Here is a 7632-nt window from a genome sequence, read left to right on the forward strand (position 1 = left end):
ACTTTTCCCTTCCCCATTTCCCCCTCGGGTCCCGCTTTGGGATTTTTGGGGATTTTTGGGGATTTTTGGGGATTCCTGGGAACCCCCGGCTTGGCCCCGCTCAAACCCATCCTGGAGCCCCAAATTCCCAGTCCAGCCCAGTTCATCCCAGTTCATCCCAGTCCATCCCAGTTCATCCCAGTCCATCCCAGTCCATCCCAGTTCCTCCCAGTCCATCCCCGTTCATCCCAGTTCCTCCAAGTCCATCCCAGTCCATCCCACTCCAGCCCCTCCCTTGGGAATTCCCGGGATCGGCCGTGTCCATCCCGATCCCAAATCCCTGGTGGGAATTCCCGGGATCGGCCGCTTCTCCGGGAATTCCGGGAGAGCCCCGGGGATCCTGGCGCTTCCGTGTCCCGATCCCGGAGGGTTCTAATCCCAATCCCGGGGGGTTCCAATCCCAATCCCGGGGGGTTCCAATCCCGATCCCGGGGGGTTCCAATCCCGATCCCGGAGGGTTTGAATCCCAGTCCCGGGGAGGGTTCAGTCCCGATCCCGAGGGTCCGAATCCCGATCCCAAGGATTTGAATCCTGATCCCGGGGTTTTGAATCCCGATCCCGGGGGGTTTGAATCCCAATCCCAGGGGGGTTTGAATCCCGATCCCGGAGGATTTTAATCCCAGTCCCGGAGGATTTGAATCCCAATCCCGAGGGTTTGAATCCCGATCCCGGAGGGTTCCAATCCCGATCCCAAGGATTTGAATCCTAATCCCAGGGGGGTTCCAATCCCGATCCCAAGGATTTGAATCCCGATCCCGCCGATTCCCGGCCGCTCCCGCCTTTGCCTCCTCCCGAGGGCTCCCGGGCGCCCTTTGGACCACCCGGGGCGGCTCCGGGGCCGCAATTCCGGGTCCAAAGGTTCCCGGGGCCGGCGGCGGCTCCGGCCGGGAGCGATTCCCGGGATCCGGCCTCGGCTGGGAATCAGGTGGGTGCTCCCGGCCCTCGGCCGGACCCGGCGCCTTCTCCGGGAATTCCTTGGATTTGGGGGTTTAGGGTTTGTGTCCAGCGGGAAATCTGGAGCTGCCGAGCTTCCCTGGATCCCTCCCTGGATCCCATCCCTGGATCCTATCCCTGGATCCCTTCCCTGGATTCCATCCCTGGATCCTTCCCTGGATCCCTCCCTGGATCCCGTCCCTGGATTCCATCCCTGGATCCTTCCATGAATCCTTCCCTGGATCCCATCCCTGGATCACTTCCTGGATCCCTTCTCTCCCCTTTCCCCTTTTCCCCTTTTTTCCCTTTTCCCCCCTTTTCCCCCACTTTCCCCTTTCCCCCTTCCCCCCCCTCCCCTCCCCATCCCATTCCCACTTTTCCCCCTCTCTCCCACTTTCCCGTCATCTTCAGGGACTTTCCCCACCCATCCCAAGAGATTCCCAAGGAATTCCCTCCCCGCCCCACCCCAATCCAATCCCAGGGAACGGGGCCTGGGAGCCAGACCCCAATCCCTGGATTCCATCCTCACCCCTGGAATTTCCCCTTTCCCCCAGGGACGGGAATGGGAACAGGAATGGGAACGGGAACGAGAATGGGAACGGGAATGGGAACGGGAACTGGAATGGGAACGGGAATGGGAATGGGAACGGGAACGGGAACTGGAATGGGAATGGAAACGGGAATGGGAATGGGAACGGGAATGGGAACGGGGACGGGAATGGGAACGGGAATGGGAACGGGAATGGGAACGGGAATGGGAACGGGGACGGGAATGGGAACGGGAATGGGAACGGGAACGGGAACGGGAACGGGAACGGGAATGGGAACGGGAATCCCGCTGCTGCTGCTGCTGCTGCTGCTGCTCCCGGTGCTCCATCCCGTGGCGGGTGAGTCTGCGGGATCAGGGAATGGCTCGGATGGGAAAGGAACTTTGGGATCGCCCAATCCCGTGGGCACCGGAATCCCCGTGCCAGGAATGCTGAACCCAGAGAATTCCGGGAATATTGAACCCAGAGAATTCCAGGATACTGAACCCAGAGAATTCCGGGAATGCTGAACCCAAAGAATTCTGGGATACTGAACCCAGAGAATTCCAGGATACTGAACCCAGAGAATTCCGGGAATACTGAACCCAAAGAATTCCGGGAATTTCAAACCCAAAGTATTCTGGGATACTGAACCCAAAGAATTCCAGGATACTGAACCCAGAGAATTCCGGGAATATTGAACCCAAACAATTCCGGGAATGCTGAACCCAAAGAATTCCGGGAATATTGAACCCGGAGAATTCCGGGAATATTGAACCCAAACAATTCTGGGAATGCTGAACCCAAAGAATTCCGGGAATTTCAAACCCAGAGAATTCCGGGAATATCAAACCCAAAGAATTCTGGGATACTGAACCCAAAGTAATGAATGAACCATTCATTAATTAATCCGTTAATATCATCATTAATAAAATATCGAATATTGAACCCAAAGAATTCGGGAATGTTGAACCCAAACCACTTCAGGAATGTTAAACCCAGAAAATTCTGGAATGTTGAACCCAAAGAGTTCCAGGAATGTTGAGCTCAAGGAGTTCCGGGAATGTTGAATGCAAAGAATTCCGGGAATGTTGAGGAATATCAACTCCGGGATATTGAGTCCAAACAATCTGGGGATGTTAAACCCAAACAATTCCCAAATATTGATCCCAAACAATTCCAGAATGTTGATCCCAAACAATCTGGGAATGTTAAATCCCCCGAAATTCCAGGATGCTGAACCCAAATAATTCCGGGAATATTGAACCCAACAATTCCAGGATCTTAAACCGAAAAATTTGGGAATATTGAACCCCAGAAATTCTGGGAATGTTGAACCCAAACAGCTCTGAGAATGTTAAACCCCAGAAATTCCAGGGATTTTAATCCCAACAAATTCGGGAATATTGAACCCCAACAATTCCCGAATGTTAATCCCAAACAATTTGGAAATGTTGGACCCCAAAAATACGGGAATATCAAACCCAAACAATCCGGGATGTGAATCCCAAACAATGCCAGGATATCGAACCCAAACAAATTGGGAATATTAAACCCCAAAGTCCTGGAATATTGAATCCCAGCAGTTCTGGGATATGGAACCCAAAGGAATCAGGAATGTGAAACCCAAGCAACTCCAGGAATGCCGAACCCAAAAATTCTGGGAATGTTAAACCCCAAATATTCTGGGATGTTGAACCCAAACAATTCCGGGAATGTTAAACCCAAAGAATTCCGGGAACATTGAACCCGAACAACAACTTTGGGAATGTTAAACCCAGCAAATTCTGGAATATTGAACCCAAAGAATTCCGGGAATGTTGAATGCAAAGAATTCCGGGAATATTGAACCCAGAGAATGCTGGGAATATTGAGGAATATCAACTCTGGGATATTGGACCCAGACAATTTGGGAATGTTGATCCCAAACAATCTGGGAATGTTAAATCCCCCGAAATTCCAGGATGTTAAACCCAAATAATTCTGGGAATATTGAACCCAACAATTCCAGGATCTTAAACCGAAAAATTTGGGAATATTGAACCCCAAAAATTCTGGGAATATTGAACCCAAAAATTCCGGGAATATTCAACCCAAACAACTTTGGGAATGTTAAACCCAGAAAATTTTGGAATGATGAACCCAAAGAATTCCGGGAATATTGAACCCAACAATTCCAGGATCTTAAACCGAAAAATTTGGGAATATTGAACCCCAAAAATTCCGGGAATATTGATCCCAAAAATTCCAGGAATATTGAACCCAAACAACTTTGGGAATGTTAAACCCAGAAAATTCTGGAATATTGAACCCAAACATTCCGGGAATATTGAATGCAAATCATCCCAGAAATACTAAACACAAATATTTGGGAATGTTAAACCTCCAATATTCCGGGATATTGAACCCAAATAATTCCAGAGTGTCGGACCCACGGCATTCCGGGATATTGAACCCAAACAATCCGGGAATGTTGAACCCAAACAACTCCGGAATGTGGATCCCAAATATTCCGGAATATTGAACCCCAACAATTCCGGTCGCCTTAGAGCGGGAACTCCGGGATTTTGCCGTCCCTCTTGTCATACATGAAATCCCTATTTGTGCTTGGTCTTTGCATATTAAGTGCTTTAATTAATTAATTTTGAGTTAAATATTTTTAAATTGAACCTTAAAATTAACCCATCAGCCCAGGTACAAAAATCCAGTTCCATCATCAGTGTTTTCAATTGTTCAAAGTGGTTTATTAAGAGAGTTGCACTATTCCCAGTTAAAAATTCCCCAGTTAAAAATCCCCAAGTTATGCTCCCTTTTCAAACTTGAAACCCCCTGTACACCACAAGAGTTACCTTTCCTGTGTTTGCTGTAGACTTTTACAAGCGTTTTGAGATGTGTTGGATGTATTTTAATACTTTTTTTAGGTGTTTTCACTTGCACTTTGGTTCCAAGGCCAAAAAAAACCCCAGTTCTAACAGCCAGCAGCTATTTTTAGCCACGGCCATTACTCTGCCGGCAAGCTCCATGGCAACCTGAATTCCTGAATTTTAAGGAAGGCATTGTAGCTCCCTTATCTCAACTGATACCAGCCCTCTGACAACGATGAGCCATTGGTGCACGGAGATGATCCATCAAAGGGAAAGCACCAATCGCCTTGGACCGAAGGGGCGGGCTGGGGGCGGGCTGGGGGCGGAGCAAAGACACTATAAAAACAACGAGGCAGCGAGGTGGGACCGCTTCTTCCTCTCTCTCTCTGCAAGCGAGCTGTGGGAGACGTCGGTGCTGGGCATTCAAAGCCTTACTCCTTTAGTAATTTTTTACTTTTGGACCAGCCAAAAGCCAGCCCAGCACTGCAAGTTCTTTTTCTCTACCTGCGGTCTAGTGCTGTCTCAGCCAGAAGATCTCAAATCCCTGCGCTCCTGGGGCATCACCTACTGAGCCATAGGATCCCAAATTTTTATATATTTTTTTTAATTTCTGTAATTTTTCAGTTTTTCTGTTTTCAATAAATTAATCTTTTTAAGAGTTGTCTCATTTCTCACGTCGTACATGGGGACGTGAGCACCTGCAGTGAAGCCATCTCCATCCCTCTGTGTCCAGCGGAACACGTGTGTCCATCAACCACGGGATCTACCATCATAAAGTCACCCCAAGACATTCCACCCCTTATCCCATATCGTCAGCTCAGTGCCCAAACGAACGTATTCTAACCCTACAGACACATGTTAATGCACACACACACACACATACACACACATGCACAGCTGTGCACAAACAGTGACAGTGACCCTCAGCAAGCAGGGGCACACAGGCATTCCACACTCCAGGTGGTTCTCACCCAACAATCAGATCTCCCTGCGGTACACAACGTGTTGTTCCATCTTTCTGCATCACCCACCATGTGCAACCAGGTCCCTGAGCAAAGACAACCCCACGGATGGGTTTGTCTGTACTCGAGGCAGAATTTATCCACACAGTCCTTCCTAACAGACCTCTGACATGCACTACTGGGGCCTTATCTCCATCATGCTGTATGCAGGGATTCAGATTGGGCTGGACCCGCTCTACAGGTGGAACCTCAGGTGTTAACTAACCAGGTGGCCTTTGCTAGATTCTGTTCCCAATTTTTGAAAGTTCCCCCACCCAGTGCCTTCAAGGTGGTTTTCAACAATCCATGGCACCGTTCCACTTTGCCTGCAGCTGGTGCATGGTAAGGGATGTGGTACACCCACTCAATGCCATGTTCTCTAGCCCAGGTGTTTATAAGGCTGTTCTTGAAATGAATCCCACTGTCAGACTCGATTCTCTCAGGGGTGCCATGCCTCCAAAGGACTTGCTTTTCCAGGCCCAGGATGGTGTTCCGGGCAGTAGCGTGAGGCACAGGGTAGGTCTCCAGCCATCCAGTGGTGGCTTCTACCATTGTGAGCACATAGCGCTTGCCTTGGCGGGTTTGAGGCAGTGTGATGTAATCAATCTGCCAGGCCTCCCCATACTTGTATTTGGACCATCGCCCACCATACCACAGAGGCTTCACCCGCTTGGCCTGCTTGATCACAGCACATGTCTCACAATCATGGATAACCTGGGAGATACTGTCCATGGTCAGATCCACCCCTCGGTCTCGTGCCCACTTATAGGTGGCATCTCTGCCCTGATGACCTGAGGCATCATGAGCCCATCGAGCTAGGAACAGCTCTCCTTTATGTTGCCAATCCAAGTCTATCTGGGACACCTCTATTTTCGCAGCCTGATCTACCTGTTTGTTGTTACGATGTTCTTCATTAGCCCGGCTCTTGGGGATGTGAGCATCTACATGACGGACCTTCACAGATAGCTTCTCTACCCGAGTGGCAATGTCTTTCTACTCTTCAGCAGCCCAGACTGGTTTTCCTCTGCGCTGCCAGTTTGCCTTATTCCACCTTTCCAGCCAACCCCACAGAGCATTGGCCACCATCCATGAATCAGTGCAGAGGTAGAGCTTTGGCCACTTCTCTCTTTCAGCTATGTCCAGGGCTACTTGAACAGCTTTGAGCTCAGCAAATTGGCTCAATCCACCTTCTCCTTCAGTAGCCTGTGCAACTTGCCGTGTGGGGCTCCATACAGCGGCTTTCCATTTCCGGCTAGCACCTACAATTCGGCAGGAACCATCAGTGAAGAGGGCGTATTGCCTTTCACTCTCTGGTAGCTCGTTATATGGTGGGGCTTCTTTAGCACGTGTCACCTGCTCCTCTTCTTCTTCAGAAGATAACCCAAAAGTCTCACCTTCCGGCCAGTTCGTAATTATTTCCAAGATCCCAGGGCGATTTGGGTTTCCAATTCGGGCGCGCTGCGTGATGAGGGCAATCCATTTGCTCCAATTAGCGTCGGTGGCGTGATGCGTGGAGGGAACCTTTCCTTTGAACATCCACCCCAGCACCGGTAGTCGGGGTGCCAGGAGGAGTTGTGCCTCAGTGCCGATTACTTCTGAGGCAGCTTGGACTCCTTCATAAGCTGCCACGATTTCTTTCTCTGTGGGAGTGTAGTTGGCCTCAGATCCTCTGTAGCTTTGGCTCCAGAATCCCAGTGGTCGGCCCCGAGTCTCACCAGGCACCTTCTGCCAGAGGCTCCAGGACAGACCATTGTTCCCGGCTGCAGAGTAGAGCACGTTCTTCACCTCTGGTCCTGTTCTGACTGGGCCAAGGGCTACGGTGTGAGCAATTTCCTGTTTGATCTGGGCAAAGGCTTGCTGCTGTTCAGGGCCCCAGTGGAAATCATTCTTCTTGCGGGTAACCAGGTAGAGAGGACTCATGATCTGGCTGTACTCGGGAATGTGCATCCTCCAAAAGCCTACGGCACCTAGGAAAGCTTGTGTTTCCTTCTTGTTGGTGGGTGGAGACATTGCTGTGATCTTATTGATGACCTCAGTGGGAATCTGGCATCATCCATCTTGCCACTTTACTCCCAGGAACTGGATCTCTTGGGAAGGTCCATTGACTTTGCTCTTCTTGATGGCAAAACCAGCTTGCAGGAGAATCTGTATGATTTTCTCTCCTTTCTCAAACACTTCGGTTGCAGTGTTCCCCCACACAATGATGTCATCAATGTACTGCAGATGTTCTGGAGCCTCACCCTTTTCTAGTGCAGTCTGGATCAGTCC

This window comes from Coloeus monedula (assembly GCF_965178545.1).
Source record: "Coloeus monedula genome assembly, chromosome: 34".
In the NCBI taxonomy this organism is placed as follows: domain Eukaryota; kingdom Metazoa; phylum Chordata; class Aves; order Passeriformes; family Corvidae; genus Coloeus; species Coloeus monedula.